At 37.7% G+C, this 18,705-nt stretch overlaps 1 long non-coding RNA gene across 2 annotated transcripts in view; it reads right to left on the reverse strand.

Moving 5' to 3' along the window:
• Positions 1-14,050: 14,050 nt before the first annotated feature.
• The window catches only part of LOC117677322 (uncharacterized), a 90,123-nt gene continuing 85,468 nt past the window's right edge, over positions 14,051-18,705 (reverse strand). For both annotated transcript variants that reach the window (XR_015733179.1, XR_015733178.1), the window contains exon 4: positions 14,051-18,633. This is a non-coding gene — a long non-coding RNA (uncharacterized LOC117677322). The remainder of the gene's footprint in view (positions 18,634-18,705) is intronic.

Below are 18,705 nucleotides of genomic sequence, written 5' to 3' on the forward strand. Positions count from 1 at the left end.
TATGGCAATACACGATACCATCTTCCCTAACAACTGGGATAGTTGGAGAAGAGGAACTTTCCGTTGGGATCGTATTTGTATTATTAATGCTTTGATGTTTTGTATCCTTTCCGGTGATAAAAACACCTGACCTAATTCCGTATCTATCACCGCTCCTAAATGCAGAAGCCGTGTCGTGGGAACTAGATGGCTCTTTTTGTAATTTATGGTAAAACCGTGGTTCTGAAACACACGGATCACCTGTTCCATGTCTTTTGTGGCTTGAATTGTCGATGATGAAAGGACTAGAACGTCGTCCAAGTAGCATAAGAGATGAATTGGGATGGAACGAAGCTTCGCTGCTACAACTGCTACTAACTTGGTGAACGTTCTGGGCGCTGAGGAAAGCCCGAATGGCATCGCGCAGTACTGGTAATGATGTGAATTGTATTCGAACCTCAGATATCTGCGATGTGCCGGATGTATCGGAATGTGGAGATATGCCTCCCGAAGGTCTACAGATTGAAGTAGATCGTGCTGTCTGATGCATGTCAAGATTGAGCTTAGGGACTGCATCTTGAATCTTCGATATAAAATTGACTTGTTCAGGTGTTTTAAATTCAAGATGGCCCTGTGTCCCCCTGATGTTTTGGTCACCAGAAACAGGGTGGAGTAGAAACCTGTCATTTCTTGATGCACGGGGACCCGTTCTATTGCTCTTATTGCCAACAGATGAGCTATTTCCTGGTCCATTAATTGACGATGATGATGCAGCGGTGATATTGGACAGCGTACAAAACGACTGGGAGGCATGTCTATAAATTCCAAACAAAGTCCGTGGCGCACTGTACGTCTGATCCACTCCTCGGAAGTGGACAATTCCCATTGGTGGCAAAATTTTTGAAGACGTCCACCAATGGCATCTGGGGCGTTCGAGTCATTTGCCCCTTTTTGTGGATCGGAAACCTCCACCTCTAAACGGTCTTTTGACAGAGGATTGATTGCGTTGACGGTCTCTAAACCCTTGTCTATCAGGCCCCCGGTCAGAAGACGGGAAATAGGATCTTTGGTTATAGGACCCACTGGGCCCGGAACTGGTCCGAAATGGCTGCCTCTGAGTATATGGTACATACCGGCGTTCAGGTCTATGATAAGATGATGGTAAAATTTTTCGTTTCTCCTTGTCTTCCACTAACAGAGGTTCGAGCGCCTTGCCAAAGAGAGAAGGCGCCTTGAAAGCAGATGAAGCCAACTTCCACTTGGCCTTTGTATCAGCTTTCCAATTTCTTAACCAGAAAAGCCTGCGATTGGTTACTGTTGATGCCAAAGCCCGAGATGCGAACTTCGCTGCATTCAGCGAAGCGTCCGCTGAATACTCGGTTGCAGCAACCAACTTATTGATGTCTTGGTGAACGCGTTTTTCAGCATCAGGCAAACGCTCTTGTAACTGACGAAGCCATATTAACGAAGCCCTGTTGAAAAATGAAGTAGCAGTTGCTGCTTTTATTGCCCAGGCAGCCGCCTGGTGTGCCTTTCTGAATCCCAACTCAAATTTCTTATCTTCAGATTTCAGGCCATCTAATGCATCTGTTGTGACAGAAGAAGTTGCTGAAAGATTGGCTACTGGTTCATCCACAGATGGTAAAGCTAACAGATCTTCCATCTCTGACTCCGCACAGTAAAGCTTTTTATCTAAACCACTTGGAGCTGTCAACGATCCAGGTTGACCAAAGGCACTTTGAATCACATCCGCAAATAATGGTGGGCATGGGATAGCATCTTTTTCGGGTTTAGAGACCTGAAATAAGACATCATGTGTCGCTGAAGACTGTTTATTTGTATCAGGTGCTTTGGGTGTCATACCAAATTGTGTAGTTACCTTTGCTTTATGCAAAAGTGACTTAAAAACAGAAGGCCTGAATAGACCGGTGAAGACTGGTTTCTCTGGTGGCAGATCTTCATCTTCAGAAAACTCAATATCTTCTGGACAATCTGCTACCTGGTCAGATTCATCTGAAGACACATATTCAACGTGCTCTTTGGCAGTCTGATTAGAAGATGTAGAAGGATACAACTTTGGTCTTTGATTGAGCGCTTGCATTTGAGAATTGCCAGCACCATGCTGCAATCCAGCAGAAATAATTTTTGCCAGAGCATCGGACAAAAGATATTGAAAGTCCATCTGGCTGGCAGATTCATCCAGGCGAAGCCCGGCTGCAGTCGGGGTAAATGTAGCAGAAGGCTCACCTCTGGCATGCAAATGTTGGTCTGGTTGTGGTGCCAAAGACACACCAGAAGGGCCAGAATCCTGGTTAGGAACAAATTCAGTTTCAGCTGACTGCTGGAGACTACAATCTTTTTGTAATTGTATAGAAGCAGAAGTAGAAGGAATTGGTTCAATAGATAGTACAGAACTAGATGTTGTCTTTTTGGCACGACTAGCCCTTTCAAACTGTTTCTCTAGTGCTTTGTGGCGCCTCATTTCTTCCTTATTGTGGGAAGATTTAGAGGCTGTTTCACTTGATTTGTGTCTTTTTGACCTAGTCTGCTTTTTAGGCTGCGCAGGCATAAGACTGGCCTCTTGTTCTGATTCAGAAGAAAGATTATAGTCATCCATCCTGAAATTATGGTATTTAGACAGTAATTTGATAGAATAATAAAGAGTCTGTCAATTTAAATAACAGAAGGGTCCAGAGGCTTATAAATTCAGGACTGCTGGCCAAACAATCAGGTCAGAACTGCCTATGAAGACTGTCAGCTGAATAGAATTAAATTAAATCCAGGTCTGTGGCCAGGCCAATTGGAAAAGCCTTAAAAGCCGCCTCCAAGCTCCTGAATAGTCACCCTCAATGAGCCACTCAGCTCAAACGACGTTTGAAACACTTTAAGGGCATATAAAAGGGGGCGTTCAAATGGCGGCCGTCTTAATTTGCTGTTAAAATGGCGGCCGCGGCTGCATTTAGTGTCCAGATAAACGCCCGTTACCTTTGAAGTCTCTTAGGAGCTTTGATTAAGAGCCGGAGCGCATCCAAAATGGCGGCCGCCCACAACAGCGATCCAAAATGGCGGCCGCGGCAACGACGAACGTCCACGAGCGCTGATTTCAAATTTTTTTAAAAATCCGGCTGAATAGGAGGCAATGCCTGGACGTCAGAGTATGCCTAGGATCATTGGCATTGACTCTGGAGCCGCAGAAAAGGCGGAGCTGAGGCAATCGTGACTATGCTAGCTCACCAGTCAGTCAACGATACGCCCGCGGCTGAAACAACACGGATCTGCCCAGCTGGGACAAAATCCGGCTTGCTGACAGTTAAAAGAGGAAACGGAGCGATCTGGCGCCCCAGACACGCTACCGTCCCTCCCAGCAATCAAAATCCCTCGTAGCAGCTCCTTCTAATAATGATTGAGAGAAAAATAAAAAACTAAAATAAAAGAGATCTAATTAAGGCTATTAAATGCAGAGCTAGAAAAAATAGAAGTTCCCTCAGTAACTGAGTGAGAAAGACTGGCGTAGGAGAGGCAGTGTGGGCGTGGCCAAAAGAAACGTTGGAAGAGATCTGCACTCAGTTCCCTAGTAACAGGAAGGAAGAAGATCCCGTACTATGGATTGGAGGAGCAGCGTTATGGAAAATGCAACACTACTTTCATCAGAATGACTTTCATCGGAATGATGATTTCAGTATCTAAAATTAAATAGATCTTAGGTGAATTGACCGATGAAAAATTTGGGGGAGATGAGTGTTCCAGGCTGAAAAGAAAAGTTGATTCTTAATTTTGAAAAATATTTAAATTATGGAAAATTAATGTAATTTTACAATCAGTAGTGTTAGCATGCTTAATTGGGATAAGTCACAGAAGGTGTTGAGTTATAGTAATGAATATACAAATGTTTGTATGTGTGAAGGAATCAGCACACAAATTATGCAAATATTTATGTCACTACTGTAATAATTTATTCAAAAAATTAACATTATTACATTGCATAGCAGGAGTTGATTTTCCAGAATACAAAAATACAAAATGGAGTACAAATGCATACTTTTATTGTCATGATTTTTAAATAAATCTCAGAACAATTTTATGCATGATTTAAAAACAAACAATTAAATTCAATGTGGTTTATAGATATGTGAGCATACTTATGCAGTAACTATAATTTTTGTTTATTAATGCAGGTATATTTACTCCTCCCTCTCCACCAACTTCTCTCTCTCTCTCTCTCTCTCTCTCTCTCTCTCTCTCTCTCTCTCTCTCTCTCTCTCTCTCTCTCTCTCTCTCTCTCCCTCCCTCCCTCCCTCCCTCCCTCCCTCCCCCCCTCACACACAATCTGGATTAATTCATTGAAACTTTCCAGATTTCAGAGCCAGTCCAGGTTCATAGGTCAGTTTGGACATGAGATATACATTCCCTACCCAGATATCTCTTTGACTGTATTTACAGCTACTTCAGAATGGCAAACCACTTCCCCATCCCCTGCACCCCATCCTAAAAAAAAAAAAAAAAAAAAAATTCAAGTATGGAAAATCCAGAGAAATTGTTTTTAACTTCCAGTCTAAAGATGTACATTCCTATTTCTGCCTGCAGATGAGCGGTGTAATTGTATGCTACAAAACTCACTATATTATGGTTTTACTTTCTAAGATTCCTACCTCAAATCCAAGGCAAAATGATAAATTATATAGATAAATGCATAACTGGGTGGACCAATTACTTCTCATTTTTATAAGGCAAGAAAATCCACTTTAGAATGGTATCATTAGACATTGCAGGGGAAAAACATTTTGATATGGAGAATTGACTCAATAACTATAATGGGTCCAAAGCAAGACCAATATGAATATGAGCTCCTGGTAGTATCACCTTAGCTGGCAAGGTAGAAATGATAACAATAAAGCTAAGAGTAATCCACATCAAGGTGGGGGCCTGTATGTGTGAAGAACATCAATCCACCCAAGAAAAGGACTCCAAAATCAAACACAGAAAGCAGCAAGAGCAAATAACTTCTAATTATGGCCAGGATTTTTTTTTTTCTAAATGTAACATTTAGAAAAGTCCATATACCAGATTATGAGACACCATATTGGAAAGTAATATTTTAATAGTGTGTTTTCCGAAAATAAGACCCTATCATATTTTTTTGAACCCTAAAATAAGTGTTTGGCCTTATTGCCATGCACTCAAAAGCCCAATTGGGCTTTTTATCAGGGGATGTCTTATTTTGGGGAAACAGGGTAACTATAGAAGAATATAGAATTGTGGACTTCTTGATGTAGTCTGTGTTTGTTTGGTTGGTTGTTTGCTTGCAGACATTTAATAATCTGACTATAAATTACATAATCAGTGCTAATCAATAGCATTTCAACAGCACCCATCAACAGTCAAGAACCAAAACAGCTTGGACCTCTCACAAAGGGGAATGAATATTCATTCAACTCCCTATTACAATGCAATCAAAGGCCTAAAATAGAAGCGAACTAGCACTGATGAAGTTATATAGTCAGTTAATGAAACATCTTCAAGCAAACAACTAAACTCAGTAATCCCCAAGGACTCCGGAGTTCAAAAGATAACAATATCATAACCAATAGAATTTGTAGACAGCCAGTAAACATTAAAGTTATACAAGTCTATATACGTATTACAAATGCAGTGGTAGAAGAACTTGAGTAATTCTCTGGTAACTTGAAAGAGATTGTTTATTTATTTATTTATTTTAATAAAGCTTTATTAACATTTAAAATCTAATAATACAAGTTAAAATACATCTATAACAAAAATACATCCGTAATAATTATACAATTCAATGTCATTCTGACAGTATATAATTCTTAACTTTGTTTATCTATTCCCGCATATTCCTACTTAATCAACATATTTAAACACATTTTGTATCTTATTTTATTCTATACATTCCTTATTTTTAATTTCTATCCATTGATACCAATTTTTCCAAGTTAAGTAGTATTCCAAGTCTTCTTTATTATTTAGTTCTAAAGTAAGTTTGTCCATTTCTGTACATTCAAAAAATTTTCCAGATTATTGCATAGTCTGTTGGTATAGTGGACATTTTCCAGGTTTATGCGAGTACAATTCTTGCTGCTGTGGTTATGTGAATAATTAAATATTTAATCCTTTTAGGGTAATTTCCTTTAATAATCCCCAGAAGAAACAGTTCAGGTTCCAATTCTATCTTACAGTGTGTGATTTCTTTTAGCCATTTTTGTATTTTAATTCAGAATTTTTTAACTTCTGAGCAAAGCCACCATACATGAAAGTAGGTACCTTGTACTTGTTTGCATTTCCAGCAATTATGTTTTAGGTTAGGGTACATTTTTGTGAGTCTTGTTGGGGCTAAATGCCACCGATAGAACATTTTATACTGGTTTTCTTTATATGCAGCAGATTTTGTTAATGTATAGTTTTTCTCCCAAATTTTTCCCCAATCTCCTAACTCAATGTTGTGCCCAATATTTTTAGCCCATGCTATCATTGATCCCTTTACAATTTCTTCTTCTAAATCAAAATTTAATAAATAATTATATATTTTAGATAGTAATTTCTCTTCCGAGCCTGTTAATAATTTATCTAATTGTGTAAATTTCAGTTCAAATCCAAATTCCTCTAAATCTTTTTTTGTATCTAGATTGCAATTGAAGATACGGCCACCAATCTATGATTATTCCCTGTTCCTTTAATTCTTGGTTAGATTTTAATCTTCCTCCATTGTCCAAAATTTCATTGTATTTTAGCATTTTACCAATATCTAATGTGTTGGGATAGATCATTGCCTCCATAGTGGATAACCAGCCTGGTATTTTGAGATAATGTTTCTTCCTAACTCCCTCCCAAGTCTGTATCAGTGAATCTCGCAGTGTATGTCTATAAAAATATGAATGCGAATGCTTCTTATTTCTGGTGTTCCATATGAAAACATGCCACCCCATCTGAAAATCATTTCCTTCCAGTGCTAAAATTCTCCTATTCTTTAAATTAATCCATTCTCTAACCCAAACCATTAAACCATCTTGAAAGAGATGTTTAATGCAACATCAGAAAGTTATACAGTATTACTAATGGATTATTGGAATACATAAACTGGAAAAAGGGAGCAATCTCAAATGAAAGGGATAGGTTAATGAAGATTTTTTTTTTTTTTTTTTTTAAAAACTTCTTCGTTTATTGCCAACATTTACTTCAAGGAATTTAGATGTGGATTTTATTCATAGACATCACCAGCTGCACAACATTAGAATCAAATCAACTAACATAATAGGAAACCAAAGATAAGAAAGGCTACCCAATCAAACAGGACTCTTCTAGGAACAGATTGTAAGACAGGCCATGAATTATTGGCATCAAATGTGTGATTGTATTTATAAAATTTAGAGAAGATGTGCCAGGAAAATTTAATACAGAGAACATTCAATCAGAATATAAGAGTATAATAAGAAACAAATTTACTATGCACAATTTATACAAAAGTGAATCTAAGTTACAGAAAAACATAAGAGGTATTGTCTAAAGCAACTGATGGGGGAGGCTACAAAATGTCAAAGAGGGGGGGGATGATTTTTGGAAGACACTATCATGATAAGAAAAGATGGAAGATGTAATTTTTGGGCAAAAAAGAATATATAGACTTTCAAAACAAAAGACAAAGAAGGATATTTCATTCAAGCAAATCAACAAATATAGAGAAAAGTCTAAAGGGAAAGAAAGATGCTTTTGAGACTATCAGAGAAGAGAGGGCTGAAAATAAATAGGAAAATATACTATACAACTAATGTAGAATAAAAAATAATAGAAGAATCTGGGAAACAAAAATGATATTAAAAATGGAACAATTAAACTGAATCCAACATGACATGCCTCAGCAAAGTTCATATCATCCACATTACAACTCCTTTGGACCAATGTTGCAGGGGAGGTTCTGTCCAACCTTTTCTCCTATTGCTGGCTAAAGTGATTTTGGGTTGGGCAACTTCAGGACACACTGCAGGATTCAATGTGATATAATGCCACAACCTGGAAGACCTTTGACATATGCCAATGGGGCTCCAGATTGGAAACTTTGGCACAGGTTGTGAGGATTCTTTCAATGTTTGCCAAAACACCTGGAAACACTTCAGTCAAGACAACAGGAAAAAAATAATATCCCTTTCCCTAGCAGCATGAACTCTGGGAGAAAATGATCTCAGAAGCACAGCAATGCAAACAATATGATCGATTTGTTTCATGCTTAGAAGCAAGCAGTGTCTTGATTTGGAAGATGGCTTCAAGGAGATACTTCACCCATCTAAGCAGAAGCACCCATCTAAAAATCTGCACAATCTTATCACTAACTAGAAAACAGATAATTATGTTTGGTAAGGCTGAAGTAAACAGAAGAGGTAGCAGAGATATCAAGATGGGACCAAAGAGATTACTGAAATGTCAATGGAAGACTAACATTTGTTTGTTTTTTAATTAATTAGACTATTTACACAACTGCCCATTTTGGATGTGCAATTTTATTAACCCATAACCACAGACCTGCAGGCATAGTGACCGCAATAGTTTTCCAAAATGTTTGGAACACCCCTATTTTTAGAAATGGACCACTCCGGTTGCAAATAGCTTTTGTTTTCCCACCAATAAGAGTGTATGCAGCATTGTGCTTGCGTCAATTATTTGGTGTTTTCTGTAGCAGCATTTGAATTTGAGTTTCAGTCATTTTGACTGCAGATCTTTGTTAGCGTATTTTTATATATATATAATGTCAAGGCCAAGTTTTCTGCCAAAAAGAGTATGATTTGGTGATCCAAACTTCGAAGAAACTGTTCTAAAATGGTATGGAGAAGCAGAGAGTGATCTGAGTGAAGTGGAATTGGATTGTGATGAACATTTTGTAATGGACGATGAGCAACCCACCATCATCACCGATTCTGACATCAGCGATGATGAAGTTCCCAATGAAATTGATAACCAGATACAATCTATGTTGTGCAATAATTTATATGGCAAGAACAAATTCAAATGGTCTTCTGCACCTTTTGAACCGCTAGTCATAATATTGTGTAATTACCTGGACTACGGCCAGCAGCTAGAAATCTCGGAAATTCACCTACTCACCTAGAGATTTGGAAATTATTATTTTCTAAATAAATTATTAGCACCATCATTCAGTGGACCAATGTAAAAATTAGAGAAGAAAGATTGAAGTTCAAGGATGGAGAAATAAAAAGTGACCTGCGCAATGTGGACTTGATAGAGATCAATGCGTTTTTTGGTTTACTGCTCTATACGTCAATTTTTAGATCCAACCATGAAAACACTGAATGTCTTTTTGTTACTGAGGTCATTATGACCTCATGTCTGTAATAGCATAACTGAAATAGTATGTCTGTGATTAAGGGTTAAATTTATTAAAATAATCAAAAGTAGTATTAGTGGAATAAAAAAAAATAATGGTCACTGAGGATGAACCCAACAAGACAATATACAGAATCTCTCTGAAGGCCATTTGATCTCTGGATCCCAGGCCAGCAGGTTTGGGGCCAATCTGATCTCAATGTTTGGATCTGGGTCTGCTGTTCCAGAAAGCAGTTGCTACCCAAGACTGATTCAGGTATTAAGCATTTGTTCAAGTACTTATCAGAAACCAAATCAGATCAATTGTCATCGTCATAATCTTTTGGGATAGGAGAAATATTTAGCCCATTCTCCAGCCAATAATTTCTTCAGCTTCACAACCTTCTTATGCCTTCACTGTTTTAAAAACAGTTACTGTTGTCTGTCTGTCTGTCTGTCTGTCTGTCTGTCTGTCTGTCTGTCTGTCTGTCTCCCTCTCTCTCCCTCTCTCTCTCTCTACCTCTATCTATCTATCCATCTATCCATCTATCCAACAATCCATCTATCCATCTATGCATCTATCTATCCATCCATCCATCCATCCATCCATCCATCCATCCATCCATGTATCTATCTATCTATCTATCTATCTATCTATCTATCTATCTATCTATCTATCTATCTATCTATCTATGAGCTGGTGTGGTATAATAATTAGAAAACCAAACTGCAATTCGGAAGCTCATGATGGACCTTGAATTATTTTGTGCCAGTCACCACAGCTGAGTGCTGCCTATCTCACACAAGTGTTCCCATAAGGATAAAAATAAAGGAAAAAAATATCTTCCTGCTTATGCCATCTTGAGCATCTTACTGGCATAGTGTCAATGTAAGAAGTAAATAATTAATAAAACAAACTTCAATTCCTCACTCCTGAAAGAAGTTGCAAAGATAAAGGAAGGATGTGCATCAGCACATAAAGTGTAGCTTGGTCAGTAGAGCTGCTGCTTAGAATATAATTTTCTTTGGCTTCCTTGCCTGAAATACTTTACTTATTTAACAAGAGTGAATGTGAGTTTAATTCAAAAATCATGCGAGCCTGTAAGCAATCCAAACTGTGTTTCTTGCACAGCAGGACCTGTTTTAATGGGGAACTTGTTTACAGAGTTCCATATGGGAACTGTGAATAAAATAATGCATCTTCAGTCTAATTAATAAACAATAAAAGATCTAGGGAATCATTTTATTAAAGCACTGGAAAATATCACTCTTGGACAAAGCATCTGACAAAAAGGGGAAGGAATGTAATTTCCGCTGATGTTGGGCAGAAAAGCCATGGGGGTTCTGCTAAGTGCTGCTGAAGATGGAAAGGTTTTTATCTTGTGGCATTAACAGATGTTTGATAATCCAGGGATGTCCTCCCTAAATCTCCAAACCGTTTCCAGCTCTGCAACTTTCCTCCATTAAAGTCGTAAATCTCTTCTAAAATACGATCAAATTTAAAGCACAGTTGAGCCTCTTACCCAGAGGCTGAAAACAACAGCAATATCAAGAAAGAATATCTTGAACTGTGGTCCTTACCTATTTATACAGAACAGGTTGCTGGTCAGATCAGGTGATCTAAAAGTACTTGGACATGAAGAAAGCCAGACCACATTCTATCTTATTGCTATTTCTAAAAAAAAGAAAGGAAGGAGGGAGGGAGGGAGGGAGAGAGGGAGGGAGGAAGGAAGGAAGGAAGGAAGGAAGGAAGGAAGGAAGGAAGGAAAAAAGAAAGAAAGAAAGAAGGAAGGAAGGAAGGAAGGAAGGAAGAAGGAAGGAAGGAAGGAAGGAAGGAAGAAAGAGAAGGAAGGAAGGAAGGAAGGAAGGAAGGAAGGAAGGAAGGAAGGAAGAAAGAAAGAAAGAAAGAAAGAAAGAAAGAAAGAAAGAAAGAAAGAAAGAAAGAAAGATTATTTTCACAAGCAATTACCCAGCTCTTTAAGTGGAGCCTGAAGTTATATTTCCTTTGGACATTTAGACAGCTCCATTCTAATTCAACCTCTGGTGAGCTCAGACACTTCACATTTTCACTCTAGCTACAAATGTTTTCAAAACTAGCTTTGATTGGCTGCCCCTCCAGAAGGCTGCTTGTAATCATACAATGGCACTACATTATTCAGCAGTGAGAACATGAACATCTCATCCATTATTGACTCTTAATGACATAGAGTTATACAGCACTAATTAGATAGAAGAAGAGTTTTGAAAAGTTAGGGTGCTCTGACCTCCACTCCACTACTCCCCCATGCTCTCTCTTAGGCAAATGCCTTTCAGAATAATATTACTGTAGAAACACAAAATTGTTAGGAAGCTTGGTTTATTCCTACTCCAGGACAAGTTGAACATTATGTGGGAGGATATTGAGGGAAAAACATGGCTAGAATCATTTCAAACTACAGGTGGAAAAGAATTGGGATTGCTATTGTCATTTTTTCTTTAAAAATACCCTACAGTCTAATACCCTCATCTAATAACTAGATGAGATTCATCTTTTTACCAGATAGAGTTGTTTTCTTGTTTTTAATACAGGTTTTAGACATGAGAAAAGCATGAAAAATAATTCCTAGAATTATTGAATTGGGGAGAATTATTTAGACCATACTACATTAAAGGCAAAGGTTCCTCTCGCACATGCATGCTAGTCATTCCCGACTCAAGGGAGCGGTGCTCATCTCCATTTCAAAGCCGAAGAGCCAGCGCTGTCTGAAAATGTTTCCGTGGTCATGTGGATGGCATGACTAGGTGCCAAAGGCACACGGAATACTGTTACCTTCCCACTAAAAGTGGTCCCTATTTTTCTACTTGCATTTTTTATGTGATTTTGAACTTCTAGGTTGGCGGAAGCTGGGACCAGGAGCTCACCCCATTACGTAATGGCAGCTCACCTCATTACGTGACACTAGGGATTTGAACTGCTGAACTGCCGACCTTTCGATCGATAAGCTCAGCATCTTAGCCACTGAGCCACCGCATCCCATTACTACATTACTCTGTAGTAATTGCATGCCTCTCCAATGTTTCCCTCAGCCATGTTTATGAGGCTCTTCTGCCTATATTAAAATGGTAGGGGATTAGAGTTTTAGGAATGGGAGTGCCTCAGGGAATTCAAATAGGTAGGATTTCTGATCCAATAGGGTACTTCACTACATTATTTTAAATATTTGAAGGTTACCAGCGTATCTCCCCTTAATTATTAGTTTTATACCAGATAAACATTTTGATACCATCTCTCTCTGCTTAACTTTCCAGGCAGACAGAAGTAGTTTAGACAAGTCTAATAGCATAACAGAAACCTGCTTCTATATATGTTAATTCTCAAGTTTATATCCTTGCTATCCTCTTTTCAAGGTGCTAATCTCTTATCGTAGAAGGTTGTCTCTTTTGTCCTTTGTGTACCAAATGGCTTTCTGAGGCAAGATGAGCTAATAAAATGTTGTTGTAAGGCCAATTAATGGAAACTCACAAGTCTGAAAGTACAAATCTTGTGCAGTCTCCATTACATCTTGAATAATTAGGGAGGGTCCCTTTTGAGCCTCTTTCATGTCCCATTATGCAGATGCAGGCTATGCCCTTTCTTGTCTGACCATTCCCTAGCACCATCTCTGCCTCACTTGTAATCATTACATTAATTTACCAAGAACATTTTCAATGTTATTTCTACCATCTAGGGTGGGATTATGCTTTACTTTGGGATGTCTGAAAATGATCCAAAATATAACTGTCCAATCTGCTGACAGATTTTCCTACTGAAGCAGAAAGATGTCCATTTTACAATAGCTGTGCTGTTTACCAGCAGGTTTCCTAATCCATTTCAAAATGCAGATTATTAATTTATAAATCCCTGTTTGGTTCAAGTTCTCAGTCATTTTTGGACTGCCTCTTCAAGTAAAATATTCCCATTTTGTGCCCACTATGATTGGAGTATTATTGTTGACCACAACTCCATAGAGTGTTTGAGGGACAACTATACAGAGGTAATCTTTCTCCATAACTACACCAACATTATGGAAATCTGCAGTGAGAATGACAGCTTCCTTAATGGTTTTTCAAAAACAAGGGAAGACTGTCCTTCAGAAGATAGTTGGAAGGAAGAGTGTCTTCTGTTCCCAAAATAAGGGTTACTCTATGTCTGTGTCTATTAGGCAATCTTTCGGTCCTATATTTTATAGTAGTTTTATTGTTGGAGACTATACTGATGTGTTATTAATTTGAGCTACCCAGAATCTGGCAAGCATATAGATATAAATAATGTTGTTATATAAACAAATAGTTTTCAAGATGCTTACAGATTGATCTCTTTAAAATCTGCTCTTGGATATTCCTATGATGTTGATTTTCAACATCAACATGGGTGCTGAAATTTCTTGGCTCTTCCTTTTCCCTTTTTTTTTTTTGGAGTTGGGGACACCAGTTATCTTACAATTCATCTCCCCTCCCCAAATTCTCCAATATAATGTGTATACATTTCTCTAGATCATCTTCTCATTCCTTCAGTATCATAATAGGCAATTTTTAAATTCCTGGAAATTTCAACTCATTCAAAATAAAGAAGAATTTTTGGCTGTTTTTCTTTCAGTCTCAAACTTCAATGCTGTCCTTTTATGTTGCAATTCAGTATTTCCCAGTATAATACATAGATCTGTGTGTCTGTGCATTTGAGGGTGACAAAATTGCAACTGAGTAACAAGTAATAACTGAGTTCTTTTATTACCTGTTAATAAATTAGCTTTTTATTAAGGAAACTATTTTTTCCTCTCTTTTTTCCATATTTATCTAAAGAGCCTTTTTAGTAACCTCAACTCAACTTCACCCCAAGATGAGTTTGGAGTTTCTGTCTCTCTCTCAGCTGTGCTCTTTCTTCATATCCTGGCCCTCGTTCCATTTTCTGAATACATTCTTTGTGGTCTTAAATTTCACTTGCAACCTGAAAATGATAGAATGCTTTTCACCATCTCACATTTCAATCGCCTTATTTTGTTTTCTGCAGACAGTAAGTCTACATGAGACAGCTCAACTGTACTGTTCTTCAGATACCATTACATCTTGTATACTTGAAGAAGCATTGAAGCCCTTTGACAGATCAAGACTGAATATCTTGTCTATGTCCTTACACATCTTGGTTTTAACACCATAAGCTTGGGAATTTAAACTTTGGAAATAATAAATGTTTGTTTGATTATAGTTGGGACATACCCTCTATTCACAAAATATCTTAATTTGTTTTCTGAATTAATTTATTTTCCCTGTTCACATAATCCAGGTTTGGTCCTCATTACATAATAAACCACAAATAACAATAGAGTTTAACATGCTGCTACAAATTCAGTCATTGAGAATGTTATGTGATCCATCCATAAAAGTTAAACATTTGGATTTGGATTGTTTCAAGATTAACTTGCCTGGTTTTTCATTTCAGTGATTTATCATTAACATCTGTAAGGTTAGGAGACAGTAGAAATGGAACCATCTCAGAACGAAACTAATTATCTTCTTAAATACATATTGTATTTCATCATTTCCCAGTTTCTTTTTCCCACTGCAAAAACATGCTAGCCCAATTTCAACTGGAACCAAGGTGCATAAGAAAGGGATTCCCTAATTTTTTTTACAGAAAAATCATACCAATCTGTTAGATAAGACAAAAGGAGAGCTTAATGGACTTTCTCATTAATGATAGTGTCAATTCAAATCAGGCAACAATGAATGTGAAGGAAAGAAAAACCAGAAATGATGCAGCAGAATATATTTTTATATGTATCATTTAATTTACATCGTTGTAATGAACCCACCATATCAAATATCTTCCCAAGAGATATTCAGTTGGTCTCACTTGCTCTTGTTTTCAAAAATGCTTTTAAGAATGTATTTTAAAGTCCTAAGAAAGTTTTCAAATCAAGGGAGTATTATAAATGTGTTCAGTAACCTATAATTATCAACATGAGGAAGACAAGACAAATGGGATTGAGGTAGACCATGTCCTGCAATTGATCTTTGCAATACCATTATTATTTATTTACATTTTTTTCTTTATCTAGGATTTTAAGGAGGCATATGTAGGATAGATTTATCTCCATAAATATTATGACCATCCTCATCACCTTTGAAAGACTGTGGATACACTGGGTTGAGAAAGAGTGTAGCCTAAATTGAAACTTAAAACTGGGTTTCCCCAACCAAAGTCATTCTGTAATAGTGTAACATCTGCTCCCCAATAAAGCTTATCTTTCCTCCTCTTCATTAGGGAACATGATGCACAATAATAATTAGACAACCCTTTATTGCATTTGCTCACATGTATGACTATTAATGGATATTAAAACTAGAAGAACATGATCTGATGTTTGGATGGCATGGTTTTCTATTGTATGATAAAGTTAAGATTAAGGTAGACTTTAAAATCACTATATTAGAAGTGCCATATTGAAAATATGGAATAGATATACATCCAGACTGTGCCCAATAACACCTTTATGGGTCTAACCACATGAAACATTTTATAGAAAAGAAGCAGAGGTAAAGAGGAAATGGTGAAATTATTGAGAGATGTTAAAACAAGAGTATGGTGAATGTAAGAAGAAATCAAGAGAGCAACTGGTTTCAAAGCCATTTGGTTTATAATGGTCTTCCTATGTAGTCAAGAGAAAAATTAAAAGTAGAAAATAGGACATGTGGACTTTGAGTAGCAGAAGACAGAATTTGAAGTTGAATTATGTATAAATAATAAAGGTGCAATTCAGTGGTGGGTTGCTTCCAGTTCGCACCTGTTCTATAGAACTGGTAGTAAAACCAGTGGGAGGCTCCACCCACTGATCCCAACGTCATCAAAATGCTTCTGTGCATGTGCAGAAGCTTCTGTGTATGTGCGTGCGGCCCCGTTGCGAACCAGTAGTAAAGGAAAGTAGAACCCGCTCCTGGTGCAATTGCTAAAACATATAAACATCACTTTTTGTGCCATCCTCTCAGATCATGCATTGTCATCCTCTTTCAGCATGTCAGCAGTCAGTAGGGAAAGCATCTACCAATTAAGGGAATTATAGAAGATGTAGGAGCAATCTCTCTTTGGGATTTCCATGTGGATCTCCATCTCCATCATACTTGGGCATTTCCCATATTAAAATAATATAAATTAAAGAAACTCATGAGAATACACTGGGGTGAAATAGTCCCAGAAAGGAAGGAAGAAGACCGTGTCATAATTATACAACTAGCTTAGTCCTATAGTGCAACAGATTTGAAACTCACTGGCTGTTGAACAACCATTCTTACTTCATGAGAGAGTAGAAGAAGTAACAGAAACTGATAAATATGGGAAATAAGCAACAGATGTGTACTTCAATACACTCATTATTCCTTGGACCTTGAGGGGAAAAAAGTGGCTTACTTCATACATACATGCATATATTCCAGAACACTTTTAATATCAGCTAATGAAAAATAATCCTTCGTTTTCTCCAAATAAAATATTGGAGTGCACTTTATCTTTCTTCTACATTGGTGGAAATCTGGAGAGAAATTGGTGTCAAAAATGGAGAGATAAGAGGTGACAAGTACGAAAGGATCTGAAGAGCCTTGGTAGTACAGTGGTCTAAAGCACCCTGTTATTAAGACCAGCTGCCTGCAATTACTGCCAGGCTCAAGGTTGACTCAGCCTTCCATCCTTTCTAAGGTAGGTAAATTGAGGACCCAGTTTGTGGGGGCAATAAGCTGACTTTGTATAAATATACAAAAGGATGAAGGCTATTGCTTAGCGCATTGTAAGCCGTCCTGAGTCTCCGGAGAAGGGCGGCCTATAAATCAAATTTTTTTTAAAAAGAGCTGGAATGACCTTAGAGGTCATCTAGTCCAAAACCTTGTTCAATATGGGGTTCACAGATGATCATCCAGCCTCTTTCTGAAAGCTTCTTGTGAAGAACTCGCCACCTCTGGATAGCAGCTCTCTCACTGATGTATATTCTTTGCATATTTAAGGGAAGAAAGCCCTAATTAAAAGGAAAAATAGTGGGAGGAAAATGGTTGCAGAGGAGACAGGGTAACAACAGAAGGATAATGTCATGACTGCATCCCCCAATACTCCCAAAACATATTTTCAACACCCTCACAAAGAGTTAACTGACTTTGTCTCCAAGATACAAGTGACAACACTCATAGCTTTTGCATAGCTTGAAGCTGTATACTAGACAATGTTAGAAAAGGAAGATTGGTACAGCTAATAACACCTTAAGTCTCTCACACTTATCAGTCAGGGACAAGATCAGAGCAATACTATCAGGGGAAGAGGTAAATTTAATGTTGTTGGGACATTATTGCATTGACAATAAGAGAAAGGTGAGATATGACCATGAGTGTCAGGGAAGACAAGAGGTGTGATATAATTTCAGCTCTGTGTATTTTGTGTGCGCACTGTGATGTAGCAGAAATGTATGTGGAAGTTGCATTATGGCACTAATTTGATGAAACTGTCAGACTGTACAAACAGTTCCTTTCCATAAAGGAATGTGTTATAAGAAATAGTGGTTAACACCCACTGAAGCCACAACAACAATACATTGTGCGTACAAGTCACAGATACTGGCACATGTGTACAATATCTAGAATGTGTATATTTGTACTCATTGTAGAAGAAACACAGAGTGTTTTAAAGAAGTTTTAAAACATCTAAGAATGTTTAAAGGAATGTCTTTTTAGACAGAAAGAGAGTGTAGAGCAGGGCTCTCAAACACCTGGTCCATGGGCCAGATGTGTCATGTGCTGGCCATGCCCACGCCTAGTTTAGCGAAGGGGGAAAATGTCCCAATATGTCGCGTGACGATGCCGTAAAAATGTGGGTTTGACACCTCTGGTGTAGAGTGAAGGATCAAAATCATGCACAGCGTGTTATGCAATTAATCCCTCCCTTGTGTGGGGAAATTTAGGAGCTATTCTAGATCTGTTAGAGCTGGCCCTTTGGTTAGGGAGCCATTTAAAAGTATCTGATTCAGAAACAACTAATTGTTACAGGCTTTCCAGCTATCAAGCAATGTATAGTCAATAAGCAGCAAATGGGTAAGAAAATCTTTTTAATTATTTGACACCTGGACCAAATTAGATTGTTCCTTAAAGATTTGCAATCAATGTCAAAAAGGAGTCAGCCAGCATAATGCCTATACTAACAATAAAACTGCCAACAATAAAGGTTTCATATAGCTACTTACAGTGTTAACAATCTGTTTTCTGTCCTCAAACTGATTTAGGATCCTAATCAAGACAAAGAGCTGCATATTCTTCCCATAATTTGATCGAACCTCACTTTAGAAGAGACAAAAAATTACATGAAATCCTTTGTGGTGCTATCAGATGGAGTCAAAAAGGTTTACCCAG

Source organism: Pantherophis guttatus, chromosome 3 (genome assembly GCF_059756535.1).
Source record: "Pantherophis guttatus breed Tessera chromosome 3, ASM5975653v1, whole genome shotgun sequence".
Lineage (NCBI taxonomy): Eukaryota > Metazoa > Chordata > Lepidosauria > Squamata > Colubridae > Pantherophis > Pantherophis guttatus.